Below are 26,927 nucleotides of genomic sequence, written 5' to 3' on the forward strand. Positions count from 1 at the left end.
CGGTTGGATATTCTGTGGGAGGGAGGGAGAAAGGTCCAATAAAAGGTGGAAGTGGGTCGAGGCAGGTCGCTTGCCTCAGTGGATGAATATGGCCCTCGGGGTCGCTGGGAAAGGGAAATGGATGATGTACACTACTGTAGGAAGAGCCGAAGCGGGTTCAGGGATAAGGGAAACTTCGAAGCATAGGGGCTTGAGCTGGATCCTCCGGGGGATAGTACAGGGCATTTGATGGACCCCTCGTTCCTCGCCCGACTCCTCCGTACCCCTCATAAAGGGCACGAAGGGTATGCTATTGACTTGGAGTGGAGATATTGTTAGGTATTCGTCGATATCAACTGAATGAGCTTTGGACTGGTGGACAGTTCAGGGAAACAAAATTATTTTTGTGCGGAGGCTTGAGGGGAGGTGGGCCAATCTTAATAACGCAGCTTCACCTTGTCGGTCAAGCTCTTGAGGAGCATGGTAAGATTAGCTTTATTGATTCAGCCGCGTTGCCTTTGTTCGACCGGAATATTTGTGATTGGCTGCATTTATTCATCAAGTTTCTCTTCACCTCCAGCTTTGAAGACATACTGTCGTGGGAACACGTCTCGCTCTCGTAAACATCTTTGTTATTTTTATAAAATTTTCTTGTGTCTGTTTAGTGACATTTGCTGAATTTAAGTTAAACTCTGGATTTATAACGATAGCAACTGAAGTTAATTAACGACAACTTCTTAATTTAACAATAAAGACAATGAAAAAATTACAGTTGAAGTTTGAATCTCTGCATGTTTGCTACCACACCCAATACAGTATTGCCACACGGCTTCTGGATCACCAATATCAGTGCTTGGCAGTGATAAAAATTCCATTGTAATGGATATCTAGGCTTTTAGATATTAGTTAGACTCAATGCATGCATTGTATATTTTCGAAAATTATTATGGGAATAGGAATTAATTTGCGAGTTCGGGGTTGAATTCGTGATTAAATAGTTATGGTATTGATATAACATTTAGACGGCTTAATTTTTCTAGTGAATGTCCACAGCCTTTTTGGAGCATTTGTACACAGCAATTTATGTTTGCTATTACTGTAGTGACGCTTAGGATTATTGCTTTCAAGAAATTGTATCCATTTACGTGCCTCACGAACGCCCTTTGTGCTTGTTGGAATAGATTTTTGAAACGATGACTCCATTACATGAACCAGTAATATGCATTGAAATATTCATATCTTTCATCTTTTGATTTTTGTAAATTTGCTATGTCATACAGTTGATTTAGAAAAATTTTGTTTTTCTTTCTTTATATGAAATTGATTTAGATGCAATGGAATGTTCAAATTCTTAGAAATGGCTAATAAAAAAATCGCAATTTAAATGTTGCTGTTTTCATACGTTCCTTCTGCGGAAATTTGATACACAATATTAATGTACACTGTCACCTCAGCCAATTTGTTTACTCTTTTGTCAAATATCCGCCCCTTCTAAAATCAATTTCTGCGCTTTAGGGAGGTTCCCCTACTACGTTTTCATGTATGGGTCTATTTCTGAAAGTAATAAATCATTAACTACACACCTGAGTTCTAACGTATAAGTTCGATAATAATAATATAAGTAAGATCTCGTGGTTTCTCGGCGAATGATGTCTTTTATTTGAACTCGTTGTGTCTATCGGTTGGAGGTCTCCAAAAAATAGTATAATTAAAAATAATAATAATATTAACAAAATAATTATTTGTATTTAATTTATTATTGTTTTTCCAATCATGAACCTTGAGTGCATTTGGGAAAAGATAGAGTTGAATCTTTTGGGAGAATTGCGGAGACATCAGGAAAATAGACAGGGGACCAAAAAAAGGTTCCTTACCGGACCAATTTGAGTTCTAATGAAGAGTGTGAATATTTTGAAAGGTGTAGGTGGACTGCAAAATGAGAATGGTGCCCCCATAGAAAATACACATATTTCCTCAAGCTCGGAATCCAATACTTTCCGACATTTCGTTTTCGAGCGGTCTTTTTCTCCCTTTCCTCTCGTTTTGTCCCGTACGTTCCATTCACCTACTCATCGTCCTCCTCATGCCCTAAATATTGCGCCCACTTCGCGTCCTTTGGTGCGAATAAATATTGGCTCTCCTGAAAGGGCGGAAGAAATATCTCGGTATTTTCCGAAAAAATTCTATTCAATTAGCCTCCGAAAGCACCGGCTGGCTGCTCCCACTCCCGGGAGTGATAGGGAAAACGTCTTTTGTAAATTGCGTGCGAGCTTGTTTTCTTTTCGTCGTCGTCATGGAGAGGACGGATGTGATTGGTTGAAAAGGAGGGGTTCTTTGAAATTTGGGAAAGCGATAGCCGCTTTTAGTGGCGTGGAAGGGCAGTTGAGGAGAATACTTTATGGGGTTGGAAAAAAGCGGGAGAGACGAAGGGTGGATGTCTGTCTACAGGCGCCGTAAGGACTCGTCCGATAAAATGGAGGAACCACGCTCTTGAAAGAGATTTCGGTTGGTTGTTTTCTTTTGATCCTCCTTTTAATGGGGGATGGGAGGGAGGGAGGTTTGAATTTTTGCCTAATGGGCGTTGTAAAATGTTTCCCAGCCATTCAGTTAACATGGCTCTGGGAGATGTTCACTTGGTGATTGGAGTGATTGGAGGGGGTTGTAGCTTGTCTTGGAACGGTGTGCGACGGTATTTCTCCCTCACGGCATCACCTGATCACTGAATTTTCCGTATTTTCTCGTGAATTTAACATTTACTTTCGATTAATTTAGATTTTCAGTGTGATAAGAGAATTTAGAAAGCAACACATAGGTCAAATATTAATTAAAATTGAACTGCCATAGCCAATCTCTATCACATTCGTTGCGATAAGGAGAGGTTAAGGGTTGCGTCGGATTCCATCCTCCCTTATGTAAGTGAACCCCTGTCCCTCGATCGAACTACGTAGTCCCCTCTTATACCTCCCGGAATAATTTTCTTACAACGGTCTTGAACTCCATTACGGGTTTGATATTGTCCTATTAATTTTTACATGTTCTAAACGTTTTGGGTAAAATTGAGATCTCAAGCGTTCAATCTGGTGAGCTTTAATGAAAAGAAATTGTAGGGTTTCTGATGACTGTTGGTGGTCCCTTTACTCTTGAAAAGAAATAAGCCTTCATCACGTGACGTTATTGAATTAGGGAGGTACAAGATAATATTATCATTTAGAGTTTTATATTCTTAATTTTCTCTTATCTATGGCAACATCATTATGCTGGGGCGTTACTGATGATTTTTTACTGTGGAGTAAGCAACTTTTGACTTCAATTTTGCTAAATTATAATATTATTTTGTTCGTCCATAGCTGATAGAATCGATCTTTAATGTGGGATTTCCGTTCAACTTGTTTTGTAATTCTTCGTAACTATGCTACTTGCGATTCCAAGTATCGTTTGCAGTCTCCACTTCCGCGTCGGTCTATCCCTTTTCACGTTTAAGTATTACCTGTCTCTGATTTCATACAATCGTGTGTGATAGCTGCATACTTTTCTCGCCTATAGCGAGATAATTTTTTTAAATGCCTCGGCTAATTTTGTTTCCTTTTGAATAAGCTCCTAGGTATTTATTCTCTCGCTTCCGAGACGAGCACTGTGGTTGCATCCCCATTGCCTCTGCTGTGCCTAGTCGAGTAATTGCTCGACGCGCTTAACAAGGGAAGCACATCCTCAAGGGATGAAGGAGTAAGCTTATTATCAGCGAGTCTGCTCCATGGCGATGATCTATTTCGTAAATCAAGTTAGCGCGAGAGAGAGACGCTTGTTGCCTGTCAGGAGTCAGGAGAATCGCCTAGTCGAGCCGTGATAACTTTTTTTTCATGTAAACGGAAAATGAGCGTTGGATATACGTTGGAGCGTTGATATCTGTTTCGCCATAACACTGCTGAGTGTGCTGCTCATCCGCCATGTTTCCCCCATTCACAACGGCTTCTCCGTCTCGCAACATCGGCTTTAAGGTCCTCCCCAGCTAGTGATGCAAAATCTTCGGGTGTACGTTTGATTAGGTCCTGTCCCTATTTCTTTTCATGATCCTAAAAACGGTACCTACAAGCGATGGAGATTGCAGAGGTTACCCCCAAGGCCTCAGTGATAGCGTGAATTTGTAAAACTGATGCATATTGAATAATTATCCATACCTACTATTAGAGGAGAATATACATGTACAGTTCATGAATTACATTTTCTATGTGCAGAAGAGAGATAATGTTCTTCCATTAATCTAATTTATTTTGTTTACTTGAGTTTGTGGTCTACTTAATGAAAACATTGAAAGTCGGGGAATCGTATTGTGCCGTTTTAGTCAAGGTAAACGACAAAAAAAATCTGAAAAAAAAACTCGTGAATTATCCCCACCCCTCACATATTCCTATCTTCGAATTTCAACATTTCACTTCTACAAAACGAAAATGTCGTGAAAATAGTACTCCATAACTACTAAAATACAGCCTTATTAAACATTTTCGCTTTATTTGCCTAAAGGATAACGCTGTATTACTCTTAATCACCATTTTATACCTTGTGCATATGGATATTCCTTAAATACATGCTATCAAGCAGTTTGGAAAGTCGCGGAAACATTCTGGAAGGTTTGGAGATGTCTGCGATTCCAGCGTGATATATTATAGCCACCCGTTAAACTGAAGTTGTTATGCTAATACGGAGGGCAGGTAATGTAAATAATATTTTCTTACTCACGCGTCTCAGTAAAATTATTCCATCTTCATGAAATCAAAACGGTGCATGAGGATCATCTTATCAAACCATCAAATCCTATTTAACATCACTACAGTGTCCTTAAGTTATTGCTGTGATATGTTGATGAATAGTAAATGTGCGGCTCGTTTTGTAGACATGATTTGTTTGCTTGAAGTACTATTAAAAAATTTTATACTTGGTGTTTCATGTATTCTATAATGTGATAATTTACGAGTTTTTGATTCCAAGGTAACGGAACAATTGACATTGCATACATATCTATTGAACAAGGATATGATTTTTTTTTATTTTATATCTAATACTTTCTTTAAAAGCAGCGTGTATTTGAGTTACATCCGTCTCACATTGAGTGCGATGGAAACGCAATTCGGCGTGTTTCATAAAATTATATTCATGAAATTGCTTGCTTTATAATTGAATCCAAATAGCGAGTCACCTACTCTTCTCTATTTTGTATCTCAGTCCTCAAAATCGTACCTGTTCTTCATCTTTCACTCTCGACAAATGCGTGACCTGGAAAATATTGATGACCTATCAATTGGTCGAAATTTGATGTGGAAATTTATTAGGTTGTTTCAGACAATACGAAATGCAATCAGCATTTTTAAAACAGAGTAGTATGCCAATTTTCTGCATCTATATGTAGCGCACGCAATAGTAATTATGATCTCATACGTCCGCAGTTTGTGCCTATGAAATTAATTGCTATGCACGTAGTTACTTTTTTTCAAATAATTGTCACTCGTGGCAAAAGGCTTTGGGATATTTATATTTCACAATTGGTAACGTTTAACAAATATTCTTGCTGAAATTGGAACACCGTATTTTTGTTAGAAAACGTCGAATAGTAAGTCAATTTCTTTTGCTTTTGATTTGGAATCGTCATCCTTTAATGTAGCATGATGAATTAACTATGCTGCAATCAATTCCTGGCGGTGAATATCAAATCTATATCATTCCCTTTTAGCCGGAAATGAATGGCAATATAATGGTCTTTGGTAAAACGACATAAAACATCAATAGAACCTTCCTAATACGATCATAGCCATTGTTCATGCCTTTTTTATTACAGGATCGAAACTCCAAAAACTACTTATCTTGAAAATCGTCCACTAATCATTGCTTCCCTATAGTTTGTTGATTTTCGTTTCCCTATTGGGGCGATCGGTCTCCAATGGTTGATGTTCCTCATCTCGATTTATATTTTGATCATTGTGCAATTCATGGTACCGCAGAATAGTGCATGCTTAATGCACCTTGTTCTCCGTTCGGGACATGCTCTTTGTGTCCTTTTCTGGATTTTAATGACAGTTTCCCTCTGTCTGTATGCTTTCTCTATACTGTTATGTGAAGAAATTATTTTACCAATTACGTGTATTGTTTGTAGCCGCATGAACTTAGTATTTTATTGGTAAACGGCCTTGAATCATTATCGTGCTCTGAAGTAATTCATTTTTCACGAATCCGATATTTAAGTAATTGATTTACCCAACTGTTACATAGAGGCTCATAGTGTATGCTTGTTCTATTTGACTGATACAAATTTAGCGTATAACCATGGAGTATTTTTTCTACCGCTAAGCATATTGGTGATTTGGTGAGATGAGTGAATTCTATTGCTACTGAAAATCATTTCATGCTTATCATGAAAAACTTCTTGGCCTTATTTGTGTGAAGCTGTGTTTGCTTACTTGCAAAACTAAGTATCAACGATCAAAATCGTGCATGGCACTGATGCTTCCTTTTTCAGTTGCTGTGCTGGATTATAACTCAAGCCAGTTCTTTTTGTACCTCCTCTACCTCTGAGGCTCATAGCTTATTCCGGCTTGCATCTCATTCCATTTTCCAACTTGTGAGACCACCGTGGCACCATCATCTCAACTACTCGTCTTTCCATCGTGCTATCTCTATAATGGTTCTTTCCCGTCATCCTTCACGCATCTTGTCATCCGTTTGAACCTCTCACCTTCGTCATGTGTCTGCGCCACCCAAGCCCCAATAATCCCTTCCTTTTACTCACTTTTCAAACTACGGAGTGTTATTTTCCCTGCGCATTTGTTATCGCATGTACTTTTATCGTGGGTTTTACGCGGATGGGAGGCTTTTGTACTTTTTTCTATATCTCTTCTGACGTACGTATTCGAACACATAGAAGAGTCACAATGGGGACTCCCTTAGCAAACATAATACTACAGAAGGAGTTTTACTTTCCCTTAGTTTATAGCTTCCAATATAAGCCAATATTCTACATATTTTCCATATATTTGATGTACCAAGAACTTGGTAAATGCTAGCTTTCTAATGAAATTTTAGGTATGGGCCCATATGATCGATCCGTAAGCTTTTTACTGTTACTTAATACTGTTAATTTCTCCATGTAAAACAAGTTCCGGTCATATTACTGGCATTATATTCTATAATCCATGTGCATCCCATTTGGTGAAGATTTAGGAATGATTAACTATCCGTCGATAATTTAAATAATGCTCAATGTGATTGACCATACAGTGGCTTTTCAATAACTTTCCTCAATAAAGTCGAGAGCCTCCGACTAGTTAGAAAATTTCACACGGTAGTCATCATTCATTCGAATGAAATACCGCTGAGTAAATCCCCCCACAAAGTTTTGAGGACTCCTAAATCATTTACTATTCTGTTGGTTTGTCACTTCTTGATCGAGTGCGTTTTTGTGGATCCAAAACTACCTGCGGTCATTAGCGCTTTTCAGCAAGTTATTCCTCCTTGATGAGATATTCCGCGCTTATTTATCAGCGCGGAGAGACGTCACGCCTACGTGTTTGTGTGTGCATGGTAAGCTTTGAAATATTGTCCGGGGGAGACGTCCAAAGTGGGCCTTCTTATTTATTCTCCGGGACGGTACTTCACCAGGTAGAAGGAGGCGACTAAAGCGACGTCAAAACCGTAACCTCGCCGGATGTGGGAAGTTAGGTCCAATCGCTTCGACGAGGAGAGAAAGAGACGTTAGGCACATACATACATACAGAGAAGACAAGGAAGACGGTTTTTTAAGGTAGACATTACCAACCACATGTGCGGCGTAGGTTGAGTGAGAAGGAAGAGGTGAGACTCTTATGCATAGAAAGAATTCATACGGCGAGGTCAACAGACGATGACAATGGTTCGTGATGAAGGCACAAGGGAGGGAGTGGCGAAAAAGAAACGACAGAATTTTTCTCTCGCTTTGGAGTGTGTGCGAGTTCGATGATGCAAAAAGATTCTATGAGCTTGAAGAAGGAAAGGAGATATAAAAAGACGATCAGATAAAACATAAGGAGGTGCGTATTAACCAAGTAACTGTAACTTGGTTAACCAATTATAATTAAACTTACGAAAAATGAGATTTGAAAGACGTGTCTTCATGACTGGCAATCTCGAAAAGAATGTTTTTTGTATGCACTACACCAAGGATGAAGTTCGCCATAAAAAATATTTGGATTTACACGGATCGAATTCGGAATTTATGATCTGAGATAATGGCTTGGTGGTATGATTGACTAACCTGACCAGCAATTCGGAGATCTGTTTTCGAATCGAGGTTCAGCCAAATATATTTTCATGGCAAACTTCGTCCTTGGTGTAAATAGCTTTGCACCCGCGTGCGAGACTGCGTACAAATTTACTTGTTTCATGCTATGTTTTTTTTTATATTTTGTTGAAAATACTTTTTCATCAGTTGATGTTAAAGAGCTAAGTTAGAGCATGTAGTAGTGGGCAATTGAAAGCTCATCATTGTAATATGACGCTTTGTCAAGCTGCTTGAGACGACTGTGTCGACATTTTCATATAAATGACACGATTTGACATGTAGTGTTTTAGGTGTACCGTTTCATATATGTACTTTAAAGAGCACTGTGCTATAACTTACCCTCCTTTTACCTCATGGAAGCTTTTCCGAAGATTTTATAACTAGTAACTGAAACACTGATTGTGATAGTAACTATGCGTATCAGACCATTTTCTAACGTATAATTTTTGCATGTAATTGATTTAATGATGGTAAGCAATAACTTAGTGGAAACACATGTTTGATAGATGGAAAATAATCAAGTTTGTGACTATTCGATGATTTTTAATAACCCGAACAGGCTCCAATTAATATCAGAAAGAATACAAATTTTCTGGAGCCTCATTAATCAATTAATCCTCTTTTATTTTATTAAATTAATTAATTTAATTTAAATAATGTTGAACTAGGAGATTTTTATTCCTTCCTGATAGTCATGAAGAAGTTCCATCAAGTATCGCCATACGCCATTGCATGCTCCAATTGTTCCACAATCATATTGAAATCTTGTACCTAATACTTACACCTAATACTAACACCAGCATACTTTTCATTTCATCTCGTTATTGCTTAAAAAGTTTAAAAAGAGGTTATCCCTAGGTCTTGAGTTACTGTATGATGGAATTTTTTTCTTTCTCTTAAAAACGAGGGATACATTTTTCTTGTTATATTGTTGATTTTTTTTCTATCCTTTTCCAAGACTTCGCGTGACCAAGCCGCTCGAGCCACGAGCTTGACTCCTTCCATGTTTATTTTTTTCCTCAATTTTTTTTATTTTTCGCCTCCTCCTTCCCCCACCACGCGAGGTGGCTTCTCATTCCTCTTTTTTTCTCTCTCTCTCTCTCTCTCTCTCTTTCTCCTCTTATTCCGTGTGATGATTGAGCCACTTCTGAGTTGTGGAGAAGCAGGAGAGGACAGACGAGTGAGTGCCAGGAGGTGGTTTTATTTTTTTGTTGAGGTGGCGGCGAAGTGCAAGCCGTTCGAAGATGATTTTCCTCGCTAGCTGTTTACGCGTTATCCACCAAAGGCCTTAAGAACCCACTCCTACTTTTTGGTCGGTCTGCTGGGGAGTTTGAGAGGGGTCTTGTGCAAACAGTTTTTCTCTCCACCCACCCGACCTTCTTCTCTCTTTAGTCCTCGAGCTATTCGCGAAGGCAAACTCTTTTCGCCTTTCGCCACTTCACTCTTATTCCATCTCTCTCTCCCTCATGCTTGTTCTTCTACATGCATGCAAATACTCCTCTCGCTATCTCTCATCCTCTCGCTCGCGTCCTCTTACTTAAGGGGTTCACTACCTTGTGGAAAAGCGTCGCTGATGACCGCCACGAATTCGCTTTTTTCCTAATACTCAAACTTTTGGGGATCGGTTTGGTACGGTGGCTAGAGTGTTGGTTTCTCTCTCGGTGGGCTCGGTTTCTAATCCCGGCGGTAGCAGAAAATTTTCAGAGACTGCCCGATCCCTGCTTGAATGTTGTGTGGCGAACATTTCAAGCGCAACCCTCCGTCCGTCGGATGGGACGTTAAGCCGTGGTCCCCTTGACGCCTTTCGTTAAGAGCAGGATAATGCCTACGCCGAGTTTCTCACCACCCTTCCTCACCTACGCTTACCTCATGGCGCAAATGACCTCAGCTATCGGTCGCCTCCTCCAAATACCATACCATACCTCAACCTTTTCCGTGGGGCACTTCAATTTTCCAATATACTTTTAAAAAAGGATCACTCTGCAGTCATTACGAGACAGTTTTTATTTTAACAATTGAGTTGAGGGAAAATAGATAAAAAGAAAACTCTTTTTCCTAGGTTTCCCTGCGTACGTTCCCGTAGTTTTGACCCCCAAAATGAAGGCAACACGCACTTGCTGATATTTTTTCTTTCAATTAATTCAATTTTTCTTTTAAACAACCTTGGCCGTGAGGATTTCAATATATTTTAAGATAAGGATAGCTTTGTGCAGTGATCACTGATCACGAGACAGTGTTTATTTTACCAATCCAGTTGAGGCAAAATAGATTTAAAACTTACACTTTTCCCCTGGTTTCTTTCGAACATTCCTGCAGTTTCAACCCCTAAAATGAAAGCAACCAGGATTTCATGACATTGGTCCTTAATCGTTGAATGTGAGTAGCATGTATTTTTTCTGAGTAAGTAGCTACATAATTAGAAATGCTTGCTCATAGTTTGAGGTTTTTCACTGATGTTATCCGGCGTTACCGATAAAATTCAAAATGTTCGTTGGTAAATTCTATGTAGTACCTACGCTTACTTATGTAAACGCAGTGTTGCGAAGAGATTCCATGAAAAAATTGCGAAAGAATCGCTGCAATTATTTTTCAAGCGTTCCGCTTTCCCTTAATAGTCTAGTCTTATTCCTTTATATTCTGTAAGAGAACGAATGTATACCCTTTGGATCGCTCATATCGTCTAAGGAATAAATATTTCCCCATCTTTTTATACGAAGTCACTTGAGTCTTCCACGTGGCCCGTGTGTTTTCTCCTTGTTTTCACCGTAGATACACTCCCTTCTTCGCGAGTTAAGCAGGTGGGTAGGGACAAAGGGGTAAGGCACTGGAGTGGTGAGGAAAGTGGACACCAAGAGGATAGTTCTTTTCGCTATCAGACTTTGTTTTATTTTTCTCCTCCACGATTTTCCTCCTCCGCTGTTATTAGATACTCATTTGAGCTGTGATTCTTGCCGTAGAGGGGATTTCTTTTAATCTTTTTATGCCTCTTTGCACCCCAGGACGTTTTTTTTCTCTCAAGTTTGCTCATCTGAGGACGTTGACATCACGCTCTTATGTGCGTACCGCATTCTCGCCTTGTTTGCGACGAGGAATATGTTAAACTTCCCGAGCATGCCATTAAAGCAGTATCTGCCAGTTTTAATAATCCTCCTCGCTGTGCTTGGCGTGTTGTCTCTCTTCACCTTTGGATTGTTTGCGACACCTTATTTACAATTTTTTTTTCAAATGGAATTATATTATAAGCGATGAGTAATATTTCAATCAAGCGACTCTAGATAAAAAATAACCGGCAGTTGCAAAGGAAATGCCTTTATTTTAAATTTAAGGGGATACATTTGTTCACCTTGTGCTTGTTGAAAGTCTTGGCATGTTAGTCATTGTACAAATACCAAGTATAGATTCACATTTTAGGGCATGGGTTTTAGTTCTTCTGTATGTTAGACTTATGTATACTGTATAAATATCCGGTGGTGGATGTTTTTTTTCTTTTATGAGGTCCAATCGAAGAGTAGAGAAATACGGCCCTTGCTGTGCAAAATAAATCTTGCAATTACCTCTATACTGGAATAAATTAATTTTTGTTTGTGTAAAAATAAAGATCATTTTACTCTTTTTGGTCTCCCCATTGTTCAAAGACTTACCTGGAACAATATAAAATGGTAGTTTATAATAAAATCGAGCTGTCATCTGTGCAATGTCTCCCTCTGTAATGCTCCTATTTTAATGCCCACACTTAAGTCTGCGATATATATGTGATGCGAATGCCTTGCTGTTTCTGTTCCTTAAAGTGGTCCATTTAGAAAGGGATGATTCATTGCGTAGATAATTGCATCGCATAGTTAAGTATATATACAAATATGGTGGCGAATGTTATTTTCTCTATTCTCGGCCTGTTCTATTCGAATGAGTCATGAGAGCCGATGGCCGCAGTTTCCTGCATGGCGTTACGTGGAGTTGAGAATGTAAAGTATTAAAAAAAAGAGAAAGGAAAGATTCTTGTGACGCTCCTAATCGAGATTCGAGACCCATCTTCATTCGTGTGACTGTAAGCTGGCGTGTGAAGGACAGTCGGAGCGTTCAGTTTTTTAATAAGAGAATTAGATTTCATGGTTCTGAGTGAGTGGTTAGGCGCTCCATCAATATTGCTATCGGAAATGACTTGTTGTTGATCTTTCTGCTCATTCAATTAAACTGTTGGAGAGCATGTTTGTGATTAAAGTTGCTGTCAGTGGAATGCCGCGCTGGAGTTGAATATTTTGCCAGCAGTTTAAAATTAAAAACTATTCCTAGGGTCATACGGTGGAATTTCAATGAGAGATTTCATATATTTATTGTCTTTATACTGTTTTTAGACCCAGATTTAGCTTTTGCGTTACAAGTACGTGTTGTAAACTTTAATAGTGTCAATATTACCTATGCTAAGGTAATCTAGAATCATTCAACTATGGAAGACTTGCATGGATCAGCCCCCAGTGTAGAAATCGATGCCGTGACTTGTGGACTGCTATCTTTCTGCAGCACCATTCAGTGCAGAGGTTGGTGTCCTGGCCCTTTATCACATCCCATATCTGATAATGACGCCTTTATTTCCGTCAATTTTAGGTTAAGGAAATATTAACATCAGTCGCCTGATCCTTCCGGTCATACGATCTTCATTCGTTATTTTTTGTATCCAAATATCTTTTGATTCTTGCTTTGAGGATTAGGTATACGTATTTCCCTCGGATCCAGTCTTTCATTTTTTTGTTGGAAGATGCTCGTACAAGAACTTCCTTATCACATCTTGTAGGCCCCCTATCATACGATTGGAGTTCCATTTGCTTTCACCCATTTTTTATCATAAAATATCATAATTATAAATTTCAGTTTTGGAATCACTGCCGTTTAATAACATCGATACTAACGTCGTTTTCTTTGCAATTTTATTTGTTTTTTCGGAAGTGCTTTGGTTATTTTAGAAGAATAGGTATTTACCTTATCGTCACTTCTCTCATTGGAATTGCCTTCTTTTTATAGCAATTTAGTTATTTTTCACTTCCCTTTTTACTAATTTTTTTTTCTTTTGAAAGCTTTCGTGAATTGTTTCATTCAATTTTATGATTTATTCGCTTACCACCACCCTCGGTTGTGACTTAATCAAGCATCGTATCACTCTTTCTACATAGTCACATTTTTTCCCTGAAATCGCCCCTTTTCAACCAACCATTTCATCCTCTTTGCGTTTCAAGATTTTAATCCGTTTTTGTGGGCGCGGGATGAAAGTAAAACTCGCGCAAGGCTCCATACAAATGAGAGCGCAGTACGTATTACCGCAAACCTTTTCCCCTCCACTGCCCCCGAGTGTTGGTTGGTTGTGGCTGGAGGGAGAGGACTTATGCGCGGGTGGAAACGACGGTATAGAGGACGGTCGAAACGGTTAGTCGGGAGACGGAGCCCGTTGTCGTAATATCCAGGGGATTTCCGCGGCACGGCCAGGCGGGCGTATGGCTGGCTGGCAGCGACAGCCCGAACGGCAGCCCTTGGCGATACGACGGTTTAATATCGCTCATTTGTCCCCGAGTCTTATCAATTCTCTCTCTCTCGCTTATACATACTACATCCCTCTCCCTTCCTCTGCTTCTCACCCTACTGTATGTGTACCTGCGTCACCCATTTGTTCCCACGATCTCCGAAACGCAGGCGAGGTTTTGCGGCTGCCGTGGCTACAGTGGGGAAAGAGAGCTTTTGATTGTCAGGGAGGGGGGAATGGGTTTGGGGGATCATTGAATGTATGAATGACAAGTGGGTGGGAGGTTTCCGGATACCGCCACATTGAGGTGATTCACGGTCGTCCCACAAAAAAGTGACCTTTACCCGCCCGCCTCCCTCTTCGCGGGTCAGGGGAAAAGAATTATTAAAAGTCGCTCTCATGTCTTTCAGAACGACCGAAAGAGTTTTCATTGCGTTTTTGATTGAATTCAACTGCCGTGATTTCATAGTCCTCTGAATTGAATTGATTCATAAAACTTAATCCTTTAGTCCCATACTTGTATGTATGAATATTTGGAAACAAATACGATATCATATCATACTTAGGTACCAACCGCGTTATTTTTTCTTCTCTTAAACTTGCTGATAACTAGTCATTCTAGTGCCCACCGGTGCTCTAACGATTATTCTCGAGTGACTTTTGAAAACTAAAGTTACCTCTTACTCCGATGAATAAATGGCCACGATGGAGTTTGCAAAGGATTTTATATGTAAATTTGATATGTATTTATGAACAAAAATCTTTGTGGCAAAAACTACTTGTGGCCCCGGCTGGTTTTTGTAAATAGTCTTATCACTATACACGAGTGAGGAACAGATTAATATCTGAATCATCGTGTATTTATTTCACGTGATTTAATTTGAATTATTCTTATCCCTGAACTATATTATTGTATTTAATTACCTCGTTGGTCTTCTCGGGATTTGGGTTCAGAAGCCCCCCTAGCCTGTAAATGTTTCGAAGGAATATATTGAACGTGTAATTCACCTTTTCGTCCAGCAATTCAATCCCTGCCGAAAGGTTCTAAAATTAGTTTATCATTGCCAAAAGGCATTTATGCGCTTATATTTTCCCCCACTATGTAAGTAATAATACTTATCACTGTAGATATTTTGAGGCTTTCAAAAATTATTTCGCAAAATACGTATAGGTATGTATCTAATGTTTTTTATAAAGGTGTGACCGCTAACGATACAGTTTATGAGCTCGCAAAGGATTTCACCATAATATTATTAACCACGGTCGTCGCATGTGGCGTGTCCAGAATAAATAATGCAAAAGCTGGAATAATCTTTGCGACGCTTGCAGACGGCGGCAGGAGGTGGGAGTGGAGAGAGAGTAATGGTTTAATTAGTGCTATATATCGCATAATTAATGCCAGGGCACGCTCCCTCCGCGCCATGGCTGCTCAAGTTTCAGCCCTCTCTCTCCCGCCACCCGACGGGCCACCCACCCACACGCCATATCTTCCCTCCGCCCCTTCGACGCGGCGCGACGGTGCTCTCTCGACACCGTTCCAATGCGGTTCGAATTTGCATGCGTGATTCATCGGATTGGGCGTGATTTTCACGCCTATCGAGGCTTTAGAATCTCATCTGCCGCTTCATCGGATGGTTTGTTTGTCGCGTCTGCTCTGACTGAGAGCGTGTATGTGTGTGAGCTGACGATTTTGAGATAGCGAAAAAAGTGACACGTGTATAAACAGTACATATGCATTGATACGGAGATACTATATATGTAGTATATTATACTTGAAGTCCTCCATCTCTCAAATTGTACACATTATGTATATATTGATACGTATATATTATACATATATGTATATATATTGTATTGTAGGCTTATGTATATTGATACGTATATAATATGCATGTTATATATCTTACATACCTATATGAAGTCCTCCCTCTCTCAAATTGTTGTCACGTTTTAATGCATGCGACGCTGCTTTGTGTAGAGAAGAGGGTGGGAAGTCCGCCGACAGCGACGGGACGATGAGCGCCAGGCCATTCATTTATCAGACACTATTCATTATTGGTAATTAATTTTCCAACCGCGAGGAAATAAATAATCGGTTTTGATTTTCTCTCGGGTTTTTCAATATTGTGGGTGTATTTTTGTTCCTCTGCTAAGTGTTTTACGCGTTTATTGTTTATTAAATTGGGGACGCGGCGGCGCGATTTATTTATTTCGAGGAGCCACCGACGATTTTGGGCGTCGGATTTCATTGACATTTAATTTTTTAAATTGATTGTGTATGCGCTGGCCATTTCGTCAACGGTGTTACCGCATTGCGCCGATAGTCGTCGCATGACGTCAGTTTTTGGCTGGACTTTGCTCAGAGCTTACAACCAATAAGATATACCAACAAGAAAATAAAGAGTTTCATTGCCGTCAGGGCTGGAACCAAGTATTACGGAACATAAGAGCGAACTTAAATTTTAAAGAACCTTAAAGATGTGGCGTGGTATGTTATTTACAAGGTACTGTACTCTCTCGATGTTCTCTAAGCCTCGATGGTCTCGATGTTTTCGAGCCACAAAAAAATATGTCATTACGTCCTTGGAAATATGATTGAAATGGATTTCAATAGGTGAGATTCATGAATTTACGAAAAACATCACCATTTTTGAAACTTCGACCCTTGTTGAGTAGGTTAGACCAGTTATTAAATAGGTCTTTATTAGAAACTAGTATTAAAAATCTCTCATTTAGCTAGTTGATAGAGGGTAACCATTTTTAAATTCCTTTTCAATTTCATTTCAACTAATTTATTTTCGATCGTTATCATCGCCTTGCTCACCCTTCAAAGGAAAAATATACCTTCCTGCAGTTGCTCAAGGTCGATTGGGAATGGAAAGGTCTTGCTCCTTTTTTATCTAAAAAAAAGTGTCATTACGTGGACGCAGTGACTGTTGCTTAACTGCCCTCCATGATTCAACGGATATCTGTTACAGCGTAGGCGGAGGTCATTAAAATTATGCTTATCTCGAGTACCCTAGACACTCTGTTAAGTGAGTTCTTCATGGCTCTCAGGATCCACTTTACTCTCTTTCCTCACTGATATCCGAAAGAATAAGTTCTAGACTTTTATGTGCGTGCAATATATTTCTACCACACTTTCCCTTTAGCTACGTTATCCTCATACATTCCAGCGTAATGGACGCCTCGCTTTTGGTAGTAAAAAAAGTTAAGGTTCCGGAGAATCTTTCCGCCACAGCCACACAGCGCGATTACCTTGCTTGCTCCGATGGCAGGTGGATCCTACTCAGCGTTGGAGGCCCACCGCGCGTTATCTACGCCCCAATTGCACCTTCCAGGGTGGAGGAGGATTTTCCGAGGAGCTGGAGTTGAAAAATTGCTGTGGGAATGAGATGCATGGAAAAGAGGATTCATTCGCTCTCGGAACTCATCTCTTGGAAAAGGTATCGCTTAACTTGATGGCAATCGCCAGCGCAGGGTTTGGAGGGTGTATCTAGGGTGTATTAGCACTCAAGGACTCCCGCGGAGACGTCTGGAACGCTCTTTGGTCTTGAGAGACCCAAGACCCGCCTTCCCCTTCTCTCATGCTGCATTTTGCCTCACAGATGTAGCATTCCTTGGCGCCGAGTTGTTTCGCCTCCAAAATCCGCATCCTTTGAGTCTTGTTTTTGAAAATTTAGGAGCTCTTCGTCAGTTGTCATTTTAGTGGTTCTTAATCGTGGATGACGATTAATAACTTCATGCTTATTAACTTCGTGCTTAAGTTCTTCAAAGAATTATGATCCAAGTTATTATCAGGGTTGAGTTTTATCTAAATAGTTATGTTTAGAATTTATTGTGACTGTTTAAGCCATCATCATCATCAACACCAGTCATCAATCCGAAGATTGGCTTGACGCTGCTCTTCACTCATGTGTCCTGTCAGCTAGTCTTAAATACCAACATATACCCAAGTTAAAATAAGTAACCACCAAGCTTGGTTCAGTAATCAAGAAATGAACCTTTCAAGGCTCTTCAAATTGCCTGTCATACATTTGAAAAAAGAAAATTCGATTAAACCCCAATTCAGCGGGTGAGAATGCAGCGGTCTTACATCTTACAAACTGTTGCCTGAAACGTTTTCAAATGGCCATAAAACTGGCCGATTCTTATTTCGTTGATGAGACAGCCGTGGCTTTTATATTGATTCCGTTCATAGTACCGTTTTGCCTTTTTGCTCAGTATAACCGCAATGTAACTAGATAGGCCTCCTATATTTTCGTTTAGTTGCTTCGGTGGAATTTTTCATGAAAACTGTTATGCTTCGTCTTTACTCCGTATATAGCTCTTGCAAGAGCTCGCGCTGGCTTTTCCTATAATTTCACTAAGCAGTTTCGGTAACAGCATTCATGAAAAATATTATGCTTCTTCTTTACTTTGCACGCAACCCTTTGCTACAGCTCGCACTGTCTTTTCCTGTATTTTCGTTTAGCATCTTCGCTAGAATCTATCATGAAAAATATAATGCTCTGTCTTTACTCTGCATATAACCCTTGCGCCAAGAATCGCGCTTGCTTGGTGGAGAATTCAGCCTTCCTGTTTTCGAATAAATAGTTTTTCCCCAGTCAAACGCTTGTTGGCCACACAGCCCTTTGCCTTCTCGGTCGTTTCTTCTTTTCGTCCTACCTGCCGTGGAAAGATCCTTGGAAGCGCCTGCTTCCCCCCCCCCCCCCTCCTCTCCCACCCACGCAACCTTTCCTTCATTTTTTCACTCTACCGCCCCTCACAGAAACTTATTTTACACCCGTCTCAGAGCGGTCCGTCCCATCCTTGCCCGTCTGCACAAACCATTCCCAGCAGTGGCGTCTCGACCGTTCCATGGAGTCCGTCTGCCCCCACCAACTCCAACCACTCGGCTTCCTCTTTGTATACCAATATGTTTTTCGGGAGCCGCCTGCGAGGAGGAAAGGCCCCCGGGAAGATACTTCCGCTCGCCGTTGACCGACCGCCTTCTCCTCGTTCTGTATCGACTCAAGGCCCTCCTTCTTCCCGATTGGCTCTTCCCCGATGCTGCCACGGATTTGGTGATGTTAGTGGTGGTGTGGGTTCAGAAGCGGGAAGGAAGGAAAATTATGGCGTATCGAAATGAATGTAATTTTCCCTTTACGCTTGATCCAGCACGATTTTTTTCCCCTCTCTTTCGCCTTTCTGTATGGTGGGTAGGCGTAAAATGTTCCTTCCTGGACGTGAGCGACTCGAATTGCCGTTTGGTTCTAAAACCCGCGATATTTTTATCTGCTATATTATTGTTCTCGCTTCTAATTTACTGTCATCAAGCATTTACTCCCCTTTTCCAATACCTTTTTAGTTCCGCTTGTGCTTACGAATCTCTGGATTACTATTTGCTGTTTGAGTAATTGCGACGTCTATTACTTATGCAAGGAAAATCAGTAAGATAATTGGTAACAGGTTTTTAAAAATCAGCGCTGACATAACTTTTTCCTTCCTGTACATTTTGTACCAATCATGACCTGTATTGTATTTTTTTTTAATTTAAACTCAATTTCATTTCTTAACATTTTGTCAAGGTGAGTTTTGAGCTACTTACAGCCTAATGGTGATTCATTATTTGGGCTTATGAATTTTTCGTTTTATTTTGCCAAACGTTTACTATTTTCTTATTGAATAAAGTCATCCTTGGCTATCGCCATTGACATTAAACTGAAGAAAAAGCTAGGTGACTTACGATCTAATTATAAAAAAAAGTCGTAGATACCTTTCTTTGAAGCTGCCTCTCGAAAAAATGACGGACCATCAATTCAATACTTTTAAAATATTTTTTTTATTATCTTCCTGCGGATGAAAATTATTGCGTCGTCCCAATACTTTGGCCGATGATCGGTCTAAACAAGCCATTACGTCGAAGTCATGACGGGACCTTTCCTCTCTCAGGTGATTGCATTCTGCGAAGTGTGCTACCCTCGTGACCGATGGGTATTTCCTTGCGCAGTGCTTGTGATAATTTTCTCTGTAGCATTTCCGTTGCCGTTGAAGCCATCGGCTTATGTCGCCTTTCCTCATTTCCTGCAAGGACCCTGCCATTACATCGGCGGCGTATGCTCATCCTACTTCTTAACTTATTTTTTTTGGAAATTGAAACTGTTTTCCGTCAAACTAGTTTCTAAGGGTTGTGAGAAAATGAACCAATCTGTCAGACTTTCCGATCCTTTCTCAGAAAAGTGGACGCCCCGGGGCCTAAATGCTTCGTTTTTATTCGCTCAACCGATCGCCAAACTAACCAAAGCGTTTCCTTTCCATGGTCTAGGAAAGATTGGGGGAAAAGCGTAGGGACTCTCTTTTCTGTTAGGTCCTAAGATCCTAGCGTAGCACATTACCGACGACCCCAAATATCCTCCGCTTTTGTGCTAAGAGCTTCCCCCAGCGTTGCCCAATCTATTGAACCCGGAAAATATCATAAATGGAGGTTCCAGATGATTGACCTGGGTGAATACTAAACGTGTGATACTGTTAGATTTTCCACAGCTGCCGCTCCGCGTTCAGTTCTGGCATTAGGTCACCGCTGCTTATGTTTGCCCACCGATCGAATTCACTACTTGATTCTTATGTTTACCTTGTAAAATTTTGTGACTGTGAGGTCACTATTATGGATAATGTAAAAAATTATTGTTCTCTAAAATAAGAAGAATGAGCCGCGATCGAGTATTTGTTATTTATACGCAGTGCTATTACCATGAATGGGAGGTTTTTGGTACGAACTTTCTCATATTTAATTTTATAATTATTAACTACATTTTGCGCATCATTTGAATCTTACAAATTGAAATTCCTGAGGTAGGCTTAACAATTGTAGATACTTAGAGTCACTCCTTAATGATAAAGTCAAGGCCCAAGATATGGATACAGCTTTAATTTCATGAAAAATGAATTTCTCGGTATATTTCAATTGTCTGCACCTTTTTTTGTTTTAGAAAATCCATGGCTTACACCATTATATTTTAGAAGTTTACTGATAAGGAATCTAAAAGCTACGCGTATGAGATGAATTCGACATTTATTTACCGAAAAATCTATTGAGGCTGTCTTTGAGGTCGCCCAGAATTGCTAAAAGTACCGTATAGTTCTCCAAAAATTTGCCCAGGAATAGCATGATAATTTCGCGGTAGAGTAGCCGAGATGATTTCATGGCCCTCTTGTTACCGTCCTGAGCACCGTGGAACGATGCCTCCTCAATGGAGTTGTTATGAGTCGGAAAGTTTACAACGCGAGCTGCCTCACCGAAGGGGTTTTAAGGGCAATAACTCTTGAGGACCGAGTATGATCCCTTGACAGGGCAGTCGGAGGCCGCACGCGGGATTGTTTTATGGATGTCCCCGGCCGTCCACTTGGCAGGCGGCTGCGACATCTTGGACAGCTTTCACTCCGCGTCCTCCCACGCACGCTGACCTATTCCTCCCCCACCCCTGCGGCATAAACGCACGCATATTTTCCGTCGCCTCAAGTTGGTACCTCACAAATCCTCTGCAGCGTAGGTATTGATGCCGCATCAATCCGAATCCGTTTATGGAGGCACGTTCCGTTCTTTCAAGGCTACCGCGCGCCAGACTAGGGGAGTGTGTGCGGTTCCGGTTTTTGGTCCGCGTACGTGAGGGCCACAATGGTTTTTAAGTAGCTCCCCCACTCTCTCTCCCCCCTCCCCCGCCCACCCCAAACAATCCCCGTGAGTTCCTGACGCGCCCTCGGGGAACCTGAAAACCCCGCATCCCGACTGTAAGTACGCCGGAAGGTCTGTAGCCTCGTGGAGCTATGCCTCGCTTGCATGCGACTCGACGACGTGATGCGACCGAGTAGTGGTTAAGGGTAAAAGATTGCCGGCCTCGTTGGCGGCGGGGTTAAGTCCTCGCGTGCCAAACAAGAGGTTGCGGATTCGAGTCCCCCCTTGGTAGGTTGCCTCTACCCAGAGTATGGATTCTCGTGCACGTGTAAATGTTAAATTGTTGAAAAACCCCTATGTAAAGGCCAATATGATCTGTTTTCGGTGACATGTGAATGCATAAATAGAAGGAAAAAAGGTAAGTATTTGAAAATTGCCGAAATTTTGAGTGGTATTTTATATCAATGGTGTTTGTGCATTTGTTATGCCTATACGACGAACTTTTGCGCATGTCAAGCGTACACCTTCCGAAACGATTGCAAATGCTTTTACCATGCCTGGTTGTAATCGTATGTTTTTTTCGGGGTATGATGAAACGATTTATTACTTACGATCTGGAGTTTACTCGTATTGTGATTTACACCGGCTTATTGCAAAAGATTTCAGAAAGTTTTTCATCCAGAGTCTACCTAATGTTTGTCACAGACTAGAAATATGCTGAATTGAAGAAAGAGATTTTGACCGGAATACTGACTATAGACCAATTTCATGTTTGATTGACCATCTACGGTACGATGATAATACTCTATGTCGATTCCACCCACTTTTCTACATAAAATCCTACAAGGCGATTAATAATTATTACTCATCTTCGAAAGTCTTCGCTCGCCGGTCGGCTCTTGCAAAGTAAACAACGATGATCGAAACTTTGCATGAGCGAGAATGTGTAAATAATGGTAATGGAGAAAATCTCTCGAATGGCGACCGATGACAATCCGTGTTAATGACGATATTTATTTCACCGTTTGCTGAAACGATTAACTCCGCTACCGTCGTATTCGACAGGCTAATAGTTACCATCGAAAATCAACGGCAAACTCATGGCCCAGGACCATGGGCAAACTATTCACATCGAACTAGACTGGGTAGTAGGTCTATGCGGCCGCAACCTTGGTAGACGTGCACGAGATCATCTTGCTTTTGCGGATCACATAACTTCTTCTCGCTAGCACAGGTAGGGAAGCGGCCGACGCCGTATGCGTTGGATAGTGTGAACGCGGGGCATCAGGGAAGAGAAGGCTTTGGGGGTAGATGGAAGAATGAGCGGGGGCGAGGAATTTTCTGCGGCGGGGGTGAGGCTACCGAGGGTAGATGTTGGAGGGGAAGGGAGTGGAGGAGAAGGAGAGGGGACTAAGCGTGCGGAGGGGCAAGAGGGGAAGGGACTAGAAGGAGGAGGAGGAGGGGTTACGGACGGTAATGGAGGGTGGGCGGAGGGGAAGGTAGGGGAGGGTAGAAAGTCTGGCAGGGGGATGAGGGCGGGTTTCTCCTTCCCAGCCGGATGGTCAAGTCAGTCATCGGTCACTCCCCGTCGTGAGAGGCTGTATACGCTCGGCGCGGTCGTACAAGAACCCGGCTTTAGGTGGTCGGCCCGTTGCCGGGACTCTGGTGGAGTTTTTTCATACGTTCCTGTTGTGTTCGTCATTTTGTGCGTCGATACAGTGTGTTCACCTCTTCACTCAAGGAACGTGTTTTGTTTATCCATCATTAAAAGTGCCTATTCTACTTTTAAAAAGCTGTTCGGAGGTCACGTGGAACCCGTGGGTGTTAAACCTATCTGTGGCTTTAAAAAAGTGTACGTTTGTGTGGATCTTCTTCCAGTTTCTTTGCTGCATCTACCTTCTGAGCTTCATCAACAACATTTTCCCCTTTTGTGTACATATTTTTCCTTGGATTACTCTTGAAAAACTTTTTGTGGCCGGAGAATTGTGTTCAGTGATTGGAAGTTACTTTTTCCTGCTAAGTTCTTGTGCTTTTGGGGATAAAATACGACCAAAACGAAGTTATAATTCTGTGACATAGTGCAAGTGATAGTTTCATATCTTGGCGGTTCAACTGTTATTCTGCTCAGAGGATTAATTAGCGACAGCGTGCAAGGTGAGTTCAACGCTCGGGTGTCTATGTGTTGCTCGCGTCAAAACTTACGTATCTAGTTTCAAAAGTAACTTCGGAATGTTCGGAAACAATGGTTAAGTTTTCATTCTGCGTGTGGTTTTCGAGTTGGCTTAATATATATAGTGCCCGTTGGTGTTATCCCCTGTATTCTTCACAATGACGCAGATTTATGTGCTACTGAGTGAAATTAGAGTGCAGTTATGAGTTATGTGTGATTGGAGGTTGTGGGAATATAATTTTCATCGCTTATTATTAGGATTACCATTCTTCAGAAGTTTACAAATTTTTTAATAGCTATGTGAAAATATTATTAAGTAGGTACTCTCAGCTTGGACGTGCTCATTTTGTTGGATGAATAATTAATGTATCCATTCTTAACGCTGAGAAACGACGATTGAAATTGACCGTAGCGTAGTTACGAACAAACCTCGCGCACTCCTCCGTTGCGTGGCAGATGAAGCTTTAGTGGCTGCCATGCCGGCGGTCGCCGAGGCAGCGCTTTTAGTTCCTCTCGTCGGCACAGTGGGTCGCCAGGGTCTTGGGTTGAGGATGGACATAAAGGAGAGGAAGGAAGTGTCCGGCTTCCAGCCTCTTTTACCGTCTTGATGAATTCCTCTTAGTCAGGTGTTGTGATTTATTACAAGGCGTCTCTGTAAGGGCTGCTGGAAGCACGGAATGGCCGACCAAGTCATATGGAGGAAAAGTGAGCGTTGCGGGTTTACGCCCCCAGTAGATTTACTCGAGTCTCACTTACGTGACAATGCAAATAGTGCAGGGTCTTGCATTTTTGGTTCTACATTCTGCAGTGGATGAATTATTACTCCATTCGCTCCATTCTTGAGCTCAAGTTCGTGTAATTGATGAGGACTTACCCCACTCATACATATCCATTTCCTCCGTGATATACACGCAGGACTGTCAGAATTAATTAATTCTTTCTCGTGCAGAAAATTTTTAATTGTGCGAGTAATATTTACGACGCTTGAACAAAATGATGGCCTAATTTTGAATTATGATGACATTCAATGACATTTGCAGTGTTTCGAAGCGGCATATCTTAGCATGGAACTGTTCAGTTCTTAAGTTTCGGCTTTTAGCATGGTATATTGTCCATCAAATTACTTACTCTTGCACAAGCCGTAGACATTATGCGTATTTAGTATTGCGTTGTTATGGTAACATGTGTTTTGGAAAAAGCATTAAAAAGTTACATTAGTCAGGGAACATTGGAGAAGCCAGCCAGATGTACGTTCTGCGGCCTGTCGGCTGTGGCTCTGGAACCGAGCGTGTCGGAACACCGGCCAGTGCCTGCGTGATCTGCCGCAGAGTTGCCCCCGCGCCTGGCGCTAACATTTACAAATCGCTGAAGTCCGGCATCCCGTTCGGCGATTAGCGCGGCATGGGCCCTATATCTACCAAGATAATAAAACGAATATTTACTTATATTTCAATGAAAAAATCGAGTCTCTAGGTTATGCTTGTGATCATACCAACATAACTACGAGAAAGCCTTTCGCAGAATCATGAAATATGTTTGTGACTTCAATCGCATTAGCCTTACCCTAGTTCTCTGTTCGCTTTACGTTGTCGTCAGCCCGTGGATAATTTGTTATAGTTCTTTTAAATTAAATGACGAATACTAAGTAGATTTTTTTTCATTTGCTTGGGCTGAATGGATTCTTATTGTTTGCTTTAAAGAAATTTCTGCGGAGCACTGGTGTCGTGTTTAAATAGTCATTTTCGTATGCGGCTAAGCAGGATTTGACTCGCTAATCTTCTCGATTTGTGAGTGTATCTGTTTTGTTATTGCAGTGGTGATATGCGAACTCTGTGCAAATAGAAAATGTACGTAGATAGTATTTTGACTTGTGTCAGATGTTGATATAGATTGCCTTTTTCCACCGATTTATTGCCGGTTCCCTACTGATTCCAAACTCGTGTACTGTTATTCACGCAGGCATTCTATATCCGAAGGCTTTACTGGATAGTGGACTCGGAACTTGTCGATCAGCAGCCAAGTGCTCTTCTCACTTTTAGGTAGACTACCTCGCTCCCCTCATATCCTATACGGATTCAAATATAGTTAAAGGCTCTGTTGATGCCAAAATTTCTTACTTTCATTTCGCACTGAGCAGTTTTCATTGCCGCAGCCCTGATCTATGCAGTACGTTATCGTTCGCTTTAAAGAGAGATTACCTATTTTTCCCGCACTTGCTATGCGTAGAACATGACCACTTACGAAGTGACCTTTTCTCTCTATGTTTTCGTTTTTTACATATTTGTTCAGAACTGGGCATAGAACGACGTCCCATTGTCGCCTTCATGATTTTTGAATATGCTCTTTGGAACTATCTTCATTATTGCGGGTGATGTTCTTATAACCGTGGTAGCCAAGGAATTTCAGCTAATTATCTCCGTTCCGTACCTCATAGTACAGTGAAATTTCACTTTTTAATCGCGTTAATTGCAGTATATGAATTAAATACGTACCGACGAATGATGAAGTGAATTTTTTTTTATAATACTTAGATCCTTAGTGTGGTATTTGGTGATCACTATGTCCTCCTATTTTATTTTTATTTCGGATTATACTCTATCTATCGATGATATCAGTTTTCTCGTCGCTCAGTGCCGTTTCCTCGAAGGGAAACTATTAAATTTCTGCGGCCATTTACTATTTCTACGGTCTCTACCTTTGCGAATCTTCCCTAAAAGCTTTCCTCTCGCCAGCCTTTTCTTCGCCGCAGTCAATTTGTGAATTTATTGCTGGTGGTTCTGTCCGAGTTGGTCGGTGTTTGGGCAGATTGGAAGCGACTAGTGTTGATGGTTGGTCCCAAATTTAAATTTTCCTTCATTCTTCGAGAGCTCAGGTAATGCATCGCTTTGTCTGGTCAGTGTTGAAATTTGTTTGCAACGTCCCATTGATCACCTTTATCGATATCCCATCAGCTTTTTCTGTGTTCATCCTCTCTAGGTAGATGGATGTTGCGTTTTTTCTTAAATCCTGTATCTCTGCGCCACTAATGCAATTCCTTTTGTGTCGTTGCAGGTAAGAACTACCACACCCATCCAGTTTTTCTCCATCAGTGGCCTTGCTGCGGCTTCAGAGTATATCGAGTATACTGATATAGTGAGTAAGATCTGCATTTATTGTCATCGAATTCTTCAGTAGTGACGTGTGAACAAGAAAAAAATGTACTAGAGTGGATAAATTGGAATCCGTGTATAAATTAGTGATTTAATCCAATCACCCCATAAGGATATGGGTTCCAGCGAAGTAATATTTTAGCCGTGAACTAAATAAATTACTA

The 26,927-nt window shown here is 41.0% G+C and overlaps 1 protein-coding gene across 6 annotated transcripts in view; it reads left to right on the forward strand.

Moving 5' to 3' along the window:
* The first annotated feature begins 23,034 nt into the window (after nucleotides 1–23,034).
* LOC124157693 (ephrin type-B receptor 1-B) overlaps nucleotides 23,035–26,927 on the forward strand; it is a 714,333-nt gene continuing 710,440 nt past the window's right edge. For all 6 annotated transcript variants that reach the window (XM_046532636.1, XM_046532632.1, XM_046532635.1 and 3 more), the window contains exon 1: nucleotides 23,035–23,598. The gene's annotated coding sequence lies outside the window, so the exon portion shown is untranslated. The remainder of the gene's footprint in view (nucleotides 23,599–26,927) is intronic.

Source organism: Ischnura elegans, chromosome 4 (assembly GCF_921293095.1).
Source record: "Ischnura elegans chromosome 4, ioIscEleg1.1, whole genome shotgun sequence".
Taxonomy (NCBI): domain Eukaryota; kingdom Metazoa; phylum Arthropoda; class Insecta; order Odonata; family Coenagrionidae; genus Ischnura; species Ischnura elegans.